Raw genomic sequence first — 19,591 nt, forward strand, 5'->3', positions numbered from 1 at the left:
GCATTATGACATGTGTGCAACTTTGAAGTCATCAGTGGAAATGGTGACAGATATGGGTGTCTCTTAATATTTTCAACCTTCAGCAAATGAACTCAGAGTTGAGTGATTTTTTTCTAAGTTCCATATTTAAAAGAAACATTCAATGATAAGGAAACATCAACTGATTATGGGAATTATTAATAACCAACATTTTTGAGCACTTACTGTGTTCCAGTCAGTGGATTAAGCATTTACATACATTGGCTTATTTAAATGTCACAAGAAACTAATGAGTCATTATTATGGTTCATTTAAAAAAGACGAAACTGAAGATTAAAGAGGTTAAGTGACTTGCCTGATATCAGAGACCAGGAAGCAGTGAAGCTCACCAGGAACCCAGGTGTGTCTGATTTCCAGGTCCTTGCACTTTATTGCTCTACTCTGCTGCCTTGGTAACAACAGGTTGCAAGAAGTGTCAGGGAGTGCCTCCCTCCTTTTCCCTCACCCTCCCTTCCCCACTTATGACTTCATGCTCCTAGTTGCATGACAGCACTGGATCTAGAAAGCACATACCTTAAGTATAATGTGTGAGATTCTATTTAAAATTCCACATTTCGGGTCAGACACGGTGGCTCACACCTGTAATCCCAGCACTTTGAGAGGCCGAGGCAGGTGGATCACCTGAGGTCCGGAGTTTGAGGCCAGCCTGACCAATACGGTGAAACCCATCTCTACTAAAAAAATACAAAAATTAGCCAGGCATGGTGGTACATGCCTGTAGTCCCAGCTACTTGGGAGGCTGAGTCAGGGAAATTGCTTGAACCAGGGAGGCAGAAGTTGCAGTGAGCTGAGATCACGCCACTGCACTCCAACCTGGGCAACAGAGTGAGAGTCCATCTCAAAAGAACTAAATAAACAAAATAAAATTACAAATTTTAAGTGGGGGAAATAAGGAGATCAACAGGTACAAACTTTCAGTTATAAGATGAATATGTTTTGAAGATCTAATGTACAGTATGGTGACTATAGTTAATAATAGTGCATTGTATGCTTGAAATTTGCTAAGAGAGTAGATCTTAAGTGTTCTCACTGCAAAGAAAAAATTTAAGGGTAACTGTGAGATTAATACTAATTACCTTGATTATGGTAAGAATTCCACTATACATACATATATTCACACACACATATATATATAATCATTACACTGTACATGTTAGATACATACAATTTTTGTTTGTCAATCATACCTCAATGAAGCTAGAAAAAAATTCAAAATTTTCTTTTGATAGTGTTCATGGAATAATGGAAGACATTACAATTCTCATGACAAGACAATGTCAACATCCAGCATTTTGATGTACTTGTATTGGCTGGGATTCAAATCTCATCTGAAGCAACGGTAATAGCCTCTGTTGGAATGTCCCATCCCAGATCACGAAGCACTTTCCCACACTGTCTCCCTGAATTCTCACCAAGACCCTGAAAAGTGCTACTAGCCTCATCATTAAATATAAACTTATTAAAAATATACTGAGGTCATAGAATTAAAGATACTTTCCTAAAGTCACATTACCTGTAACTGGTCAATTTTTTAACTGCTCAATGTTGCTTCTTTTTCTTTTTTTTTTTTTTTTTTGAGATGAAGTCTTGCTCTGTCGCCCAGGCTGGAGTGCAGTGGCACAATCTCGACTCACTGCAAGCTCCACCTCTTGGGTTCACGCCATTTTCCTGCCTCAGCCTCCCGAGTAACTGGGACTACTGGTGCCCACCACCACGCCCGGATAACTTTTTGTATTTTTAGTAGAGGTGGGGTTTCAGAGTGTTAGCCAGGATGGTCTCGATCTCCTGACCTTATGATCCGCCTGCCTCAGCCTCCCAAAGTGCTGGGATTACAGGCGTGAGCCACCGTGCCTGGTCCCCATATTGCCCTTTAATAACACCACTTCTTGGATACAAGTTATTCTCAGACAGATCTCATTTTACAGAGCTTTTCACAGTATGGGTAACAGTTATTGGACTAGACCCACATAAAATCATCACTGCACAGGATCATTCATTGCAGAGCATTCGCTGAATCCCAAAGTCTTCCCAGGGGATAGAATAGCTCTGCTGAGGCACTTCGGCCTGAAAGGATTTGCTGTAATGTGATTTCACCTGAATGTTTAGCCATGGCTGCAAATTCCGCTTCAAAGAAAGGGCCTCTCTTTACAAGTGACTATTGTGGCTGTTTCTCTGCAGCTGGCATTCCAGAGCAAACCAGGGATTAGAGGAGTTTCTCTTTGGACTTAGAGATAAAAAAAAAGGCAGGCTAGGGACCCACACAGTCTACACCCCCTTCCCCAGCTGGTGATGCTTTTTCTAATTCTGATTCAATGTGCCCACCTGGTTGTCATTATACAGGGCCAGACTCACAGCCTGGGAGGACAGACCAGACTTCCCCAAAACTAAAACCACCCTGGGGCTGCGGCAGTCTTCGTTTGATGAGGACAAACCACAGACCCCATCAGGAAAGCTGGAGAGGGGACAGAGAAAGAGGCTAGCAGAGCCTCTGATCATACTCGGGGTGCCCGTGGGCCACTGACAGACACCCTGTCCATCAAAACTGCTCACCCCAAGAAAATGATCAATGACAAGCAGCCCGTGGTGAGATCCTGCAACAGCAAAATGATTCCAGGTGCAAAAGGGAGATGTCTGTGCAGGCGGGGTCAGCTCACGGCACTCACAGGGTGAGGCACAGGATGGACGTGTGAAAGGATTCCCCGCCAACACACACGTACACACACAGTCCCTCTTCTGATGTCATGGTTACCAGGGCAACCCAACATGAGTCATATCTCAAGGTGGATTAGCAGAGCAGGAGAAAGGCTTTTGTTTGTTTGTTCAAAGCTCTTCCCCTTCTTTCCTCTTAATAGCTCTCTCTGATGGTGATAATAACCAAGTACCTTTCATACCCTCAGAAATCCTAAAATTTGGGTGTTTAGCTTGTTTAATCTTAGAAAGCAATCAACTTTGTCTTGATATTAGATTGGGGCGGGAATCCAGGGCTCAGTGATAATGTTGCATTTGGCAGAGATCTGAAATGATTTCTAGAACTATGAGGGTGGTGACTTAGCAGTCATATTCCTTCTGCGCCGAGGCCCACCCCTGAGAGGTGCCTGGCCTTCTCGGAGGAGCCGGCCCTTCTAGCCCCACTCTCCTGCATCTGAGCAAGCAGGCGCAGACTAGGCCCTGGGGAGCAGTGTGCTTGCAGACTTTCTATTTTGAGCTCTGCAAGTGCTTCACAGCTCATTGGCTGTGCGTGCCAAACAGGAAGGTCCTCCCGGAAGGGCCACATACTGGAGGATTTCACCTAGAGCAGAAATAAATTAGCAGAGAAAAAGAAATGACTCGTCACGGGGACAAAGCACAATATCACAAAATAAGGCCCTTCCCCTGCCCTAAGGTTAGATTGAACGCTCTCCTCGGAGATGCTGCCTGGATCTCTCACGGACGCCTTGAGAGGTATCCTATAACTAATTTTGGGATGGGCCCTTTTCAACTGGAAATGCCAGGCAGTGATTACTGAATCTGTCTTGTGTCAGAAGCCTTATACCTAATAGGCATGACCACGGGTTCAAATCACCTCCTAGTAATTAATTAGTGGGCAAAAACAAGTGCTTTGAGCTCAAGAAAGGAAGAATGATGGTTTCTTGGGTGCCAGTAAAACCAACTTTAGGCCTCTCTCCTCCTTAGCTCAAGGTGCCCCTAGTTCTTCACCTCTGTTTTAATGGGAAGCCTGAGTTAGGTTTTATTAAAGTGGAATTACTTGACCCGGTAAAGTTCAACTGAAGGTAACTGTTATTCAATGTTTGCACAAAAGAAGCACAAACAACTCCATGTCAACTCACCTGTCCCCACCTACAATGCAAACAGCAGCTGTCAAGACTTTTCATCATTGACTGTTATGAAAAACCTAACACGGACCAGGAAAGTACTTCTTGAGCAAAACGACTCCTGGCATGGAATCTGTGGTCACCAGAGCTGTTAATAATAATAATAATGACAACAATAAAAAATAAGTGCTGGGGAGAGGACTAGGCTTTGTTTGAAAGAAAAATTTTTAGGCTGGGTGCAGTGGTTCACGCCTGTAATCCCAGCACTTCAAGAGGCCAAGGTGGGCAAATCATGAGGCCAGGAGATCGAGACCATCCTAGCTAACATGGTGAAACCCCGTCTCTACTAAAAATGCAAAAAAATTAGCCGGGCGTGGCGGCGGGCGCCTGTAGTCGCAGCTACTCGGGAGGCTGAGGTAGGAGAATGGCGTGAACCCGGGAGGCAGAGCTTGCAGTGAGCTGAGATCACGTCACTGTACTCCAGCCTGGGCGACAGAGCCAGACTCTGTCTCAAAAAATAAAAAAAGAAAAAGAAAAAGAAAAAAATTTTAAATAGTATTTACTTTCATCATCTTTTCTCTCTAACTTCCAAATAGGCCAGCAAATATTCCACTGGGCCCACGTGGAGCCGGGCTGCCTCCCAGGGTGCGTGGCCATTCTTTTCCTGCTGCCTTTATCTCAATGAGTAGAGAAGGCAAAAGTTTGCTCACGTCAATGACCATGTCTGAAATCCTCGTTTCTGGCCACAGTCTCATACAATCCAGGCCAGCGTGGTGGGCTCTGTAACGTTTCCCACTGGCTTTCCTGTCTCACTCTCAGGGAGAATGGGTTGTAGACCTAATAGACATTGGCCAAGGCACTGCACACCCCCTGGGCTGTTCTGTGGAATTAGACCCAAGACATGCTAACAGGTCTGGCTTTCACTCACAGGCAGCTCATAGAATTTAGAAGATTTCTGAAGCAGATTTTTGGAAACCATCCTCTCCTCCTCATTCTAGATGAGAATAATGAGCCTCCCGAGAGGTGACATGATTTGTTGAAGATCACACGGTGTCCTAAGTGGCAGAGGCTAGAAGTTGAGCTTCCTGGCTTTAAACCCAGAGTGATTAGCACTAGAACTCAGTGGGGGTTGAAGGAAGAGGGAAGGCTCCCTCACATCCCCTCCTGATACATTCATTGTTTTTTGTATCTAATTACTATTATTAACAAAAACAAGAGCAGCAACAAAGATATTTCCGGGGATAGGAAAGCAATGCTTTAAATGACCAAACATTGAGCATAAATTATTTGCCTTCTCAGTCAGCTCCATGAATGGAGGCCTTGCATGGTGAGAGAGCCTAGTGTTTGGGGGGTAGAAGTGGGTCCTGTTAGGAGCTGAAAGAGAAAGGGCAAAGAACTGTGAAGACAAATGTCAATGACACCATAGCCAGCACCCAATTTTGAGTGGAGAGAGTCATAGAAACCTTCCAGAACTCATGGCTGGATTGCATTCTCAGATCCAGCTCCTCATCAGCAAGGAGATTTAGTGATCAGCGTCCTTTTTACCTCCAGGCAGCCCATATGACCTTGACTAATTCCCCAGGAAATGTGAGCTGCAAAGTCTCTCGTTGCTGAAAAGCTCACACCCCCATGGAGGGAGATTGGATGACCTTAGACTTTTGAAGTTACCTGCTGCAGCTCTTGGCTCAATTCTGTTTCATTTGCACTATCTCTGGTATCCTGACATTTCCCATTCACAGTTGCTCTCACCAGCCTCATTTCCTACCTCTTTGAAAAGGTCTTTATGACCACCTCCGAATCAAAGATAAAAATGCCAGATTATACTTATCCTGACATGGCTCAATCGCCTGAAGGTTTGCATAGGTGGATGTTGGTGGTGCTTCTCACATTCAGTTTTCAGAAGAGGAATCATTTTGCTTTGTGGAAACATTTGAAACTGTTTTGCTCTGCACAGACCCACAAAGTCACAAAAATATGTCTTTTTCATCCCTTCCTACCTATGTCAGAATCACAACTGAGGTGCTTCCAGTTTCACTGATCTAGAACGTCAGTTTTCTAGAGGTTCTAGATATTTCCTTGGCTACTAAATTTCTGAACTCACTGGCGATGTCCTTGACATTGGTATAACTGGAATAGTTCTAACAGGGAGGTTCCCTGGTTGGATAACTTTCTTCTGGTTGCTGTAGAAGTGACTTCTTTTCCCTGCCTTTCTTCTTAGCTTGTCTGCTCCAAATCTCTAAGTATGTGGCTTGGAATTTGCACCTGGAACAGATATTCTTAGCTGTGCCCAAGGGCCCAAGCTAATGGGTTCTTCCCAACTTCAATGACTTCTTTCACTTTTGTGGATTCCTCTAACTTCTTTTATTATTATTATTAAGTTCTAGGGTACATGTGCATAACGTGCAGGTTTGTTACATATGTATACTTGTACCATGTTGGTGTGCTGCACCCATCAACTCGTCAGCACCCATCAACTCGTCATTTACATCAGGTATAACTCCCAATGCCATTCCTCCCTCATCCCCCCTCCCCATAATAGGCCCCGGTGTGTGATATTCCCCTTCCCAAGTCCAAGTGATCTCATTGTTGAGTTTCCACCTATGAGTGAGAACATGCGGTGTTTGGTTTTCTGTTCTTGTGATAGTTTGCTGAGAATGATGGTTTCCAGCTGCATCCATGTCCCTACAAAGGACACAAACTCATCCTTTTTTATGGCTGCATAGTATTCCATGGTGTATATGTGCCACATTTTCTTAATCCAGTCTGTCACTGATGGACATTTGGGTTGATTCCAAGTCTTTGCTATTGTGAATAGTGCCACAATAAACATACATGTGCATGTGTCTTTATAGCAGCATGGTTTATAATCCTTCGGATATATACCCAGTTGTTCTCTTCTATATCTTAATGTGCCCTTCTTCGGCTGAAACTGCCTTCAGGCTGCTCCTGGAATTATCTATTCCCTTTTTAACTCTGTTCATAGGCAGGCTGCTAAGTGATTCCTCCCCATACCTAAGCTTGGCTGGGAGCTCCTTTGTAAATGCCACACTCCCAAAGCCAAGGCTGAAGAATAGGATGTTCAAACATCCCCCAGGGGATTGCAGGAACAGAGGAACCTCCAGTGCTTAGTGGAGCCTACAGGGAAGGTTGGATGTAGTTCTGTTAGTCCCTAAAGGAAGGCAGGTTGTGGCACTGGGTGCTGGGTTGAGAAATACTTGTAGTGTCACTTTCTTGGTGTTTACATACTTGCTAATAAGCTGGCATTATAGACTCTATTCTGCCACACAGCTCCTGCTTCTAGAAGATCCTCTAGCAGCCAAAGTTATCTGCAGCTTGCACTCCAGAAAGAATACCCCCATGCTGATATCAGGCCACACAAACGTGCCTTTGTATGCATTAGCCATGATTTTTTTAAAGATAATATAAATTTGACTTTTGAGCAATTGAGGGATAGTGGAGCATATCACAAAATAATCGGGTGTTAGAGTCATATTTAACTGGGCTCAAATTCTGAGTCAGACACTTACCAGATATATGTGTGACCTTGGATACATTACTTTAATTTTCTAAAAATCCCAATTTCCTCATCAGTGAAATGTGAATTAAAACAGGAAGTTATTTAGAGAGTTGTGTGGATTAAAGGTTAACATTTAATTTTTTTAAAAACCCATAAAACATGGTGGCATGCACCTGTAGTCCCAGCTACTAGGGAGGCTGAGGCAGAGGAGTCACTTGAACCCAGGAGGCGGAGGTTGCAGTGAGCCGAGATTGTTCCACTGCACTCCAGCCTGGTGACAGAGCAAGACTCAAAAACAAAAAACAAAAAACAAACCATAAAACAGAATCAGAATTAACACCTTAAAAAAGCACTTATTTTACACCAGGCTCTACTTTGGTTCTGTCCTCCCATTAACCCTGAGTCATTGCTATTATAACCTCCATTCGACAGATGAGGAAAGAGACACACAGAGATTAAGGAATTTGTCCAATGTCCAGAAACATCCTGACACCCTGGCAAACTCAAGGGACTTGTGGAGGTGGGGCTGCTGTGCTGCATGCCTTAGGCCTTCCCATCCCTAAGGAGTGTGGGAGCCCTGGGGGCCTTGGTCTTCATGTGTCTCCAATACTCTATTTACCCCATTTCACTGGGGTGACCAGCTACCCAAGGAGCTTAAAGACCTGCACCTATGGGGTTGTTCCAGGGTCCTCAGTTGGACCCAGATCCAAGAGGGTGTCCCACTAAGCAGATCATGCCTGCCAGCCGGCAGAGTATCCTTTCATGAGATTGTGTGAGGCACTAGAATGGTGCTGACACCATGATTTTAAGGTAACTCAAATTTCTGTGTAGAGATGAAACGCTGTAAAAATATTTTCCTAGGGCCACACACCCTAAGGCAGCCCCTACAAGGTCCCTCTGCCAAGAAACCACAAGCTGGGACTGGAACTGTGCTCTCCATGTGCAGAACGGCCTCTCGGCAAGCACACAAATGCAGTGCAGTTATTATTAGATTTTAAATGCCTTGGGGAGTTTGAGCTAAAAGAAATCCCATGGTAAAGCAAGTTTGTAAAACAAAATGTGACTTGGCCCCTGTTTTTAAGTCTCAATTCCAGTTTTGCAAAAGGAAGCCCATTTGTAACTGGTGAGGGATGAGAGCCGCTGGTTGAAGCTGATTGCTTCACAGCCCATCTGGCTTTGCAGAGAGGAGAAAGGCAGACGTTCTACAGTAAAGAATGCGGCTGGTCTTTGTCTACGTTCCTGGGTGGGAATTTCTAAACCCTTGGAATGTTCTGAGCGATAGGAGTGTCTTTGGTACTCATGGTGGGCCCCTGAGGCCAGGCCTGAGTTCATGCTGATGAGGTAAGGTGACTGTGCCCTTGACAGTTTCAGGATAGGGACTATCCAGGCCAGAAACGCCAATCATATGCTTAGAGGGGCTGGGGAAGTGGGGAAGGCTGCAGACAAGATCGATCATGTAGCCTGTATTTCAATCATGTGTGGGTGGCCTGGAAACCCCAGGGCTTGTGGCTGGGGTCTGAAGGGTGGGGGTTTTTGGGGGACCTGTGCTTTCAACCAGGAAAGTCTGCACCAACTGTGGTAGTTGGTGTCAGAATTGCACTGTACCCTGCCCTGTGAAGCTGTGCCCCAGCAGGGAAGGGTTAAAAAGGGCAATGGAACAGCCTGGCTTCTCACTTTGTGTTCAGGACCCTCTGTCTCCATCTGTACCTTCCCAAGCCTTGTCCTTTATCCTCCACCTAACCCCTCTCCCCTGCCACAGCTGAGAGGCTATGTCTGAAACACACACTGTCCTCTTAAAAACCTTCAAGTGTCTTCCTTACTTATATCCAGTTATTATCTGCTGACATGTGGAGAAGAGAAATTAGGCAGATTAACTTGATCACCATGATATATCCCATACCTGAATTTAGACTCTCTTTCAAGGACCTCAGATAGTTGACACATGTGTCCTCAAGACATTTGAAGAAGAATGAAGTCTTTTTCTCATGAGGTTGGATCAAGTAGGACTCTGTCTACTGACTGTTTTGGTCATTAGAGGCACAGGATGAAGTAGAAATAGCATCAAAGTGGAGATAAACGCCCTGAGTCTCAGTCATCTCAGGGACTATGCTCCCCCAGGAGAATCGGTCAGGCAGGGTGAGACCAGGCTGGTTGTCAGTCTCCATCGAATTGCCTAGGGTGCAAAACAGACCTTCAAGCCCAATGGGGAAATGAATAGTGTGAAGTTGGAATTGGAAGAGAAATCCAGTCAAATAGCTGAAGGAAGACTCCAATCTGATGGACACACCATCAAGGCACCCCCTTGGTGCCCAGGACAGCACATGATGTCAGACGTTACCATTCAGGGCTTCTTGCATATGGCCCAGCAGCACTCTCATTGTTTGGGAGGGCAGGGACAGGGTGGAGAGGGGCTTCAACACATCCCACTGGGAGAGCCTGTGGCTGACCAAGTCTCACGAGAAGAGCCTCATGATGGACTCTGCAGCTCACAAGTCACCTTCGTTAATTACTGCACCATGTGTGATGCTGACAACCTGACACCTCAAACTTACCTGTTTCTTTAAATTTAAAAATATTTTTTTAGAGATGAGGTCTTGCTCTGTCACCCAGACTGGAGTGCAGTGGTGCAGTCATGGCACACTGCAGCCTCAACCTCCTGGGCTCAAGCAATCATCCCACCTCAGCCTCCCAAGTAGCTAGCGTCACAGGCACACACCACCATGCCAAGCTAGTTTTTTTTTTTTTTTTTTTTTTTTTTTTTTTTTCCACAAAGATGGAGTTTCACTATGTTGCCCAAGCTGGTCCCAAAGTCTTGGCCTCAAGTGACCCTCTGGCCTCTGCCTCCCAAAATGCTGGGATTAGAGGCACCTGGCCCCAAACTTACCTATTGACTTTAATCAGCTGAAGACATTTGGATGTCTCTGCAGTGTAGGAGAGCATACAGAAGTACATCTACGGAACCAAGCCACAGTGATGTCTCTTGCTCTGCATGGAGAAGGAGAGAAGTGATAAAGTGGGGAAACCTAGTATCTCCTTCACCTACCTCCTTCCTCTGTCAATACTCTCCTTTCTTGGCTGCTTACTGTTATAGCTTACTGTTATAACCATTCTTTTCTCCACACTGTTTTCCAATAAACATACACATCAGAGAGCTGCAGTCTTCGAATGCTCCCCTCTGTACCTGTATTTCCCAGCACAGATGGAGCCAGTCAATGTTCAGTCACTCAGGTTTTGCTTTTGTCCTATCAATTAAGATTTATGACGAGCAAATCTCATCAAAATGTCACCACATCCCCAAATTTAGGTCAAATGGACACAATCCCAATGCTTTTATCCTACAAATCTAAGCCTTTTGTGGGAGCAAACATGCTTGTCAGCAGAAATTAAGGAAAAGCAAGAGATGGATGGCAGCTGCTGGAGAGCACATGGACATCGTTTCCAAGTGCCCAGGATTGCCATCGGCCATATCGATTGGATAATGACAAGGAGAGCTGGTTTGATTCCAAAAAAAGAAACCATGCAGAGGAGGCAAAAGGCAAAAGGAGTACTTAATTTTTATGAACCTGTTGGCGGGTGCTCCATATTAATATTTCATTTGTCAGTCTTGTCTTTTTTATTTTAAACTCAAAATGAAGAGCAATGCCTAGCTCCTGACTGTAATCTCAGTAGGAGTGTGTGGTGTGTCCACATCCTGCCTCATGCCCCAGATCGTTGTAGTTAATGACCACACATACAGGCATTGTGTTTTGTCAAACAGTTACAAGCTGAATTTTGGGAATATGTAATCATTTCAAGGATTTTTCAAAAAATCATCCTATTGCTAAATAGCAGCCCTCTCTTTCTCAGCCAACAGCATGTGGAGGGGGTCTAACTTAAGGGCCATAAATAAATCTGGACAATAACCTGCATAAAGCAATCTTGTTCTTTCCCCCTCTAAGCTTCCACGTCACACCCGGCTTCTCTGTTGAGCTTATGATTTGGTTGCTAGGTCAGCCAGAAGGTGAATGGTTTCCTGCGTGGGTGAGATAGAGTGGTTGCAAAATGCATATCTTGCCTCAACTCAGCAAATGGTGCCCCAGCTGTCAGGGGCACGCAGCATATTGGAGGCTGTGATTCAGGAAGGAGCACAAGGTGAATTATATTGTCAAGCACAGTATTAAATGACTGAAGCTGCCCAGCAGCTCCTTCCCCAACCTGTTTTCTTCTTAAAATAAATCTATTCCATTGACAGGCACTAGACTGAGGTGTCCTCACAAAATCATGGAGTCTTAAGTAGAAAGGAGGCATTTGGACCAGCCCCTACTCTTTAGAGACGAGGAGTTTGATGTTGAGTATGAACCGTGGTGGTTTTTGTTTTTGTTTTGTTTTGGGTGGGGAACAAAGTGAAGAGGATCCTAATCTGAACAATGAAATAGTGCCAACACTTTCCAAGAATATGGCTAACTGAGTCACGAATGCAAAATAAAAACAGTTTTTATAGTGCATGAGAGGAAAAGATTTAAACCTGACAGTCCTAACCTCTGAAGAAATGCATAATATAGAAATAAGTTGGACCAGTTCCCTAACAATGCCAATGATCCTACTCCAGTCATAAAGCAATGTGTGTGTCCGGGTTAGGGACAGTGTTTGATGGCTCCCATTCTACCCAGAAGCTTGTACCCTTAGTTTATCTTGAATCATCAATTCATGCAACCATTAAGTCATTCAATGAACATATTATAATAATTACCTACTGTGTGATAGGGTCTGGGGGGAAATGTCAAGTAAAGCATTTTATCTACCTACAGAATCTTCCAGACAGGCAAACTTTTTTTTTTTTTCAATATGAAGGACACAAACATATGTTCTAGCAAGGCAGTTTTACCTACAAGGTAAAACTGTGCCTTCCACAGATAGCCCATTTTCTACTTCCATGTTTGGTAAGAGCCAGCACCCATCAAAGTCACATAAAATTATTATGATTGGTAGACATTTATTTTCAGATATTAAATGATGGGAAGTAGTAGTAAGGATTTGCCATGTAGCATTTTATGTGTGCAAAGTGCTTTATGGTCATATTTTATGGCTTGTTCTACATAATAGTCATGTGTGAGATGAGCTGGAACAGGCTCTATTTTAGAGTGAGGAAGTGACAGCAGTCCTGTGTATATCAGTGTCCCCTTTAAATACTATTTGCCTTGGGGTTTTAATAAATATCATCACTTTTTTTATTTCTTGGAATTTGCATTCTGCATGTTTATATTTGGTTCATTCAGGCTTTTGATAATGGTTCAGAGTCCAAACTCAGATTCTGAATAGTGCAGGCCATATCCGAGTGCAACTGCCAAGATGAGCCATGGCAGACATGACCCAACCCTTTTAGCTTCCGTCATGATCAATAGCTGTTACCACCGTTCCACTGAAATTCCATTTCCTCACTTATCCTCCAAGGTCAGAGAAAGGATCCCTCTGGTTTCCACCTTCCTTTCCTTCCAAGAAAGCGATCTTTGTGGTGGCCCTTATTTGCCTCTCTCCACACACCCTTTCTGTCCAAGTTTCTTGAGAATCATAACGATAATGGAACCACCATAGATCAGCTTCAGCAAAGAATGATCAACACTCCCTTACTTCTTTCTTCTGACAACCTACAGCTGGAGTGGAATTTGGGGGAGGCAGGAGTGAAGATCTTGTAAAACCTCACTTTTTTGTTTCCTCTTTCCATTCCTTCAAGGGAGTATCCTGGATCACTGTAGTCACCCTGGGAGTAAATTTGTGATCCAGAAGGACTAGCCTTTGTCCATGAGAAGCACAGTCTCATAGGAAACCCAGAAAGGCCAATGGGCAATTGCCAGTCAAAGCTTCTGGTGCTATGACAGTGCTAGGGTTTATGGAACAGAAGGGATAGACTGCTCCCTCAGGTCTAGGGGCTCAAGAAGGGCTTCCCAGAGGAAGCAGCCTCAGGACTTCGGAGTTAGATTGGAAATGTTGGTGCATCTTTTGCTTGGGAGAGACTTTGAGTCTAGGAGCCAAGGAAGGCCAAAGAGGTAGCCCAGGTGAAATAGAATAGAGTAGGCTGCTTGACATTGCCTTTAAGCTCTAGACAAGAAACGAAGGGAGGGAGGGACGAAAGCTTCCTTTTGCCTTGCCATGACTCAAGCATAAGTCTCCCTTCAAAAACCATTCTAGTTAATGACCACTCAGCATATTCAAGGACAAGAGGTGCCTTTGGTTCACCCCTGCATTATGATTCTTGACATATGACAAGCAGCTGGGCAGGGCTCAGACCCAGCCAAAACACCTTCTCTCACAAAGCCGAAAAGGACTGCATGAGCTTTTCTAAAAATCACTGCTGACAAATCCCACAACCAGTCTCAGTGCTGAAAGTTGAATGAACTCAGGAATGGGAGTCAGGAAACAGCTTTTGATTTAATGTAGTGTGTGGTCTTAGCCACTCATTTGACTGACTTGGGCCTTATTGCCTTGTTTAACTTATAGGATTAGTAATACCTGCCCTACTTACTCAACAAGTTTGTTGGGAGGATAAGATCACATAATAAATATGAAAGGTTTAAGGCATACAAAAATAAAGCCCATGACTGTGTCCAGTGTTGTTTCAATGTGTTCATGGGCTTCTGCTTTGGAGTTAGGTATTCCTCTCATCCACCACCGAATGTCTGGGCTGTCCTGTCTTTTACCCTCAACTGTCAGATATTGATCCCCCTGCCTCCATTCACCTTCCCATAACACTTGGTCAACAGCTGCTAGTCATATGGCCATGGATGAGTCATTCCAAGCACTGACTTATGTCGTCACTTAACATCTTTGAAGTATTCATATGGCCCCTTCACTTTAAGACCTATAAGCCCATATTCCCCAAGTCTATTCTGACTCCAACACCAGTGGACTGTGCCCCCTACAGTGGCTCAAAGAGGAAGCCCTCATCTCTGGACACTATAGTCCTGGGTTAGCCCACTGTGTCTAACAGCAGTCTCCCAACTGGAGCATTCTTATTGCTGAAAATGATCTCCTGGTGCACCTACCACAAGTACTTGGGGCTGCTTCAGCAAGAATGATGGAAGCATTACTCCACTTCTGCTATACTCTCTTGCCTGTCCTTGGGGAGGGTTATGCCAACTGGCTCATTAACATAATCAGTATAGTTTTGACTATGCCCTGACCAGCTAGGCTAACTGCCTAGCTCATAGCAAGTACTCAGCAGGTGCTTGTCAAATAGAAAATTAGATCTCATCATGGACTGAGTTCTGTCCTCCCAAAATTCGTATGTTGAAGTCCTAACCTCCAGTTATCTCAGAATATAGTTGTATTTGGAGATAAGGTCTTTGTATTAGTCCATTCTCACATTGCTGTAAAGAGCTACCTGAGACTGGGTAACTTATGAAACAAAGAGATTTAATTAACTCACAGTTCAACAGGCTGTATGGAAAGCATGGCTAGAGAGGCCTCAGGAAATGTACAGTCATGGTGGAAGGTGAGGGGAAAGCAGGTACATCTTCCCATGGCAGAGCAGGAGAGAGAGAGAGAGAGAAGTGGGGAGGTGCTTTGCACTTTCAAACAGTATTAGAAATCACCCCCATGATCCAATCACCTCCCACCAGGCCCCACCTCCAACACTGGGAATTACAATTCGACATGAGATTTGGGAGATGACACAAAACCAAACCATATCAGTCTTTAAAGAGTTAAGCTGAAATAAGCTATTTAGAGTAGGCCCTAATCCAACATGACTGGTGTTCTTATAAGAAGAGGAGATTTGGTCACAGACATGGTTGTATGCAGAATAAAGACCTTTTGAGGACACACTGAGAAGGTAGCCATCTACAAGACAAGGAGAGAGTCCTCAGCAGAAACCAGTCCTGCGAACTCCTTGATCTTAGACTTCCAGCCACTGGAACTGTGAGTAAATATATTTTCTGTTGTTGAAGTCACCCAGTCTGTGGAATTTTGTTGTGCCAGCCATAGCAAATTAATACAGATATGTTTAAGAATACATAAAAATACTAATCATCAGTCGGGCACGGTGGCTCATGCCTGTAATCCCAGCACTTTGGGAGGCCGAAGTGGGCGGGTCACCTGAGGTCGGGAGTTGGAGACCAGCCTGGACAACACGGTGAAACCCCATCTGTACTAAAAATACAAAATGTTAGCTGGGCCTCGTGGCAGGCGCCTGTAATCCCAGCTACTCAGGTGGCTGAGGCAGGAGAATCACTTGAATCTGGGAGGTGGAGGCTGCAGTGGGCCAAGATCGCACCACTGCAGTCCAGCCTGGGTGACAGAGCGAGACTCCATCTCAAAAGTAATATATATATATTTGGGAGGCCCACCTCGGCCTCCCAAAGTGCTGGGATTACATGCATGAGTCACCGTGCCCGACTGATGATATATATATGTCATGCCACAGACCAGCAGTCAGTTGCAATCTGGAAGTTGCAGTCTTCACCAGTAAGTAGATGTTGTGACCATCATTTGACCACAGTGGGGATACTGGTAGAAAGTGTTTTTGGCTCTATCATAGTTTCTTGGACAGTCTTACGGGCCCACCAGAAGCCCTTAGAGATAGATGACCAATAGTGTAGAAAACATAGCCTTCATAACAGGAAGGCAGCGACTGCTCTCTGGGTGTTTATGGGATCTCTCTGTGTTAAATTAGAAGATACTATTTCTCCATTTTACAGAAAGGGGACTTGAATTCTGCAATGAACCTGTAGTAAATTTAGAATTGAATCACAGCTGGCATATTTTCCAACCACAACGTGCCCTAGCTGATCTTTGCTTCCTCTCCTTCCTCATCTGTACTTGCTTTTCAACAGATGGCAAACCCTAAAGGGCATACATAAGTATAGTCTATAGATATTGGAAAGTGGGGAAAATTTGAAGAGTAAACCAATATTTAACAATAGAAAAAAAACTGCAAAAGCATCTTTACCTAGGTAGCCTTGGCAGCTGGGACAAAAACTAAAAGCTCAACTCATTAATTATACCATGTCTCTCCTTACAGCTCTGAAGCTGAATTAAAAAGAAGTAAAACCATAATGAGCAGCCAAGAGGATGTCCCCAGGGGTCCAGATGACAGAATGAAGCATGCATGTTGGGGAGATGATCAGAACAGGCACCCGGGCCCCTGTGGGGTCAAGGACTTTGCTCTCCCCTACATGGGAGCTCTGCAGGCTGTTCTTCCCACTGCACAGGGAGCCTGTGTTTGCAACCTGTCTCCCTTCCAGGCCTGCCCAACACTGTCCTGACCAGCAGCCTCTATCAGCAGGATTCTTTTTGTTCTCTCTCTCTTCTTCCATTTATCCACAAGCCTGACTGAGAGCCCACGTTATGCGCAGCTGCCAAGAGTCCAAACCAAGGTTGGTGGTGTAGGAGAATTACCACGTGGGTAAAGGAGACTGCACTCCATGGGTCTCTTGTCCCTGGAGATTCAGCTTCGCCAATGGCTCCTCTCCCTGATTATGATTGCCATCTCCAGGCTTGATGTCCCTATTTCTGGGGTCCTTCCATCTATGTTTACAGGTGCTGCAGTCTGAAAACAGCTCCCAGAGTGACCCTAACTCAGATCATGGTGCCCTCTTGTCCAAACTCTTTTCAGTGTTTTCCCAAATCACTCAGGAGCTTACAAGACCCTACCCAGACTGGCTCCTCTGTTCTCGGCTAGTCTCATCTTCTCTGATTCCCTCTCTTCTCTCTCGAGTACTAACACACTGGCAGCCTTTCTGAGCTGGATGCTCCCTTACATCCCTTGGATACTCCGAGCACGCCCTGCCTTGGGCCTTCTGCATTTGCTATTTACTGCATGCAATGTCATTGGCCAGTCAGCCACACGACCCACTCCCTCACTTTCTTTGGGTCTTTGCTTAAGCTCACATTCTCAGTAAGGCCTTTTCTGACCTCCAGTGTTTAAAATCTCACCCCTTATTACAGACAGCCCCAATCCCTTTCCCTACTTTATTTTCCTCATTATTCTTACCATCCGACATATCATGTATTTATTTCTGCTTTGCCTCCCGCTACTAGAAGGTAAGCTCCAAGAGGCTGGGAGTTTTTCTGCTGTGTTGCACTGTCACCAGCACCCAGAACGGCACCTAGAACATCGTGTCTGCCATTTGTTGAATGAATGTGCTCAAAGTACAGCTAGTGAATTGGAAAATGAACCCGTGATGGGGAGTAATTATGAAAAAAGATTCATGTGTTCTTTCCTAAGTGACTCATTTGTTCTTTAAAAACAGTCATGTGCTGCGTAATGACATTTTGGTTAATAACAGACTGCAGATATGATGGTGGTTCCATAATGTGATATTTTTACTGTATTTTTTCTGTGTTTAGAGTCACAAATGCTTACCATTGTGTTACAATTGCCTACAATATTCAGTACAGTCACATGCTGTATGGGTTTGTAGTCTAGGAGCAATAAGCTATACCGTAGAGCCTACATGTGTAGTAGGCTATACCATCTAGGTTTGTGTAAGGGCAATCCATGATGTTTGCACAACATCACCTAATGATGCCTTTCTCTGAGGCAATGCATGACTGTATCCGAAGGTGACAATGAGTTTGTTGCCCTCTCCCTTCTGCGAATGGATAATCCCTACAGTACCTGTATTAGGCCCACCCTGTTCACCTCATTCTTCTTCCTCAGTTCTGATGACAAATAGTTTCCGACTCATAGCTGTGGACATATGAAATACTTGCATGGCTTTCTGTAAGGCTGGGCAAGTCAGTGAAGGTGAAATGTAAAGCCCACTCCCTACAAAGGACTAGTATTCACTCACCTCCCTCACCCCCAGTTACTGATATAGTTTAACAAATACTTATGATTATCTCTGCCGAAAAGGGATTTTAGAAAATCACATTCTGTTTGTTATTATTATTGTTGCAAAAAAAGAGATAAAATCTTGGCATCTTTGAATTTACACTGCTTAAGGTTACTAAACAGAATGGGCAGTAGAATCCTATTTTTATAGTGTTTATATATATACATACAAATGTATGTGTGTATATATATACACATATAAATGTACATGTGTATATATTCACATATGTTTATGTATTTTTATATTTTACATATTTATCTCTATATATGTATACACACATGCATATATATGTATAAAGAATATAGCAATAGGCTAATCTTTGGGTATGATAAAATAATAAAATTTTTATTCAACTGTTTTTTCCATAGTAAGTATATATTATGTATATGATATGAAGAACACCAATCATTCTTCTTTAAAAAAAAAAAAAGAAAGGCTGGGTGCAGTGGCTCAGGCCTGTAATCCCAGCACTTTGGGAGGCCGAGGCAAGTGGGTCACCTGAGTTCAGGAGTTCGAGACCAGCCTGACCAACATGGAGAAACCCCGTCTCTGCTAAAAATGCAAAATTAGCCAGGCGTGGTGGGTGGCACATGCGCCTGTAATCCCAGCCACTTGGGAGGTTGAGGCAGGAGAATCGCTTGAACCTGGGAGGCAGAGATTGTGGTTAGCTGAGATTGCGCCTTTGCACTCCAGCCTGGGCAACAAGAGCGAAACTCTATCTCAATAAATAAATAAATAAATAAATAAATAAAAAGAGAAAAGAAAAAGCCCTTGTTTTAATTGGGCACATGCTAAAGGTCGGTTTTCTAGTATAGGGAAACAAGAAAATGTTCCTTTTGAATGTGACTATTATTTTTACGTTGTGATTTCGGCTTTTACGTTGGACTCAATAAACTAAAAAAAGGCAAACTGAAATCGTAGTACGAGGCTCTCATGTTTCCACTTACACTGAACATGAGCCAAGGCCTGAGGGCTAAAGTGGGCCTGATTGACTCATGACACCAGGTTGCTGCATCACTTCCTTGAGTAATTGTTCCTGGCTTCAAAACTAGCTGTGGAATCTCAGAAATCTTGTGACATTGGATCACGTGCCTGGGCACAGCCACATTTTCTTCCATGGCTTCCTCTTCTTCCTCCTCTGGAGCAGACATCTATGTTTGCCATCTGCCTTTCTTCCTGTTCCTTCTTCTAACATGCCCCAGGATGCTCTTGAAGCCATATCCTCTTCTCCAAATCAGTGATTGAATTCTTGAGAGCCAGGGCACAGCAGTCTCCTTCATCCATTGTATACTCTTCAGTGTTGTGTCCTTTGTCTAAAAGGTCTTTGCTCTTCTTTGCCTTGCTCTCTGTGTTTGCGGCACTCGCTTAGATGATTATTGATGGAGTTGACCATGGAGACCATAATGTGCAGG

The 19,591-nt window shown here is 44.2% G+C and overlaps 2 long non-coding RNA genes across 3 annotated transcripts in view; one reads left to right on the plus strand and one right to left on the minus strand.

The window, feature by feature from the left end:
- Positions 1-14,865, minus strand: part of LOC103215560 (uncharacterized) — a 28,444-nt gene extending 13,579 nt beyond the window's left edge. Inside the window, exon 1 of the long non-coding RNA XR_490198.3 lies at positions 14,771-14,865. This is a non-coding gene — a long non-coding RNA (uncharacterized lncRNA). The remainder of the gene's footprint in view (positions 1-14,770) is intronic.
- Positions 14,866-14,990: 125 nt separating this feature from the next.
- The window catches only part of LOC119618876 (uncharacterized), a 50,378-nt gene continuing 45,777 nt past the window's right edge, over positions 14,991-19,591 (plus strand). For both annotated transcript variants that reach the window (XR_005235230.2, XR_012093826.1), the window contains exon 1: positions 14,991-15,261. This is a non-coding gene — a long non-coding RNA (uncharacterized lncRNA). The remainder of the gene's footprint in view (positions 15,262-19,591) is intronic.

Source organism: Chlorocebus sabaeus, chromosome 8 (assembly GCF_047675955.1).
Source record: "Chlorocebus sabaeus isolate Y175 chromosome 8, mChlSab1.0.hap1, whole genome shotgun sequence".
NCBI lineage: Eukaryota > Metazoa > Chordata > Mammalia > Primates > Cercopithecidae > Chlorocebus > Chlorocebus sabaeus.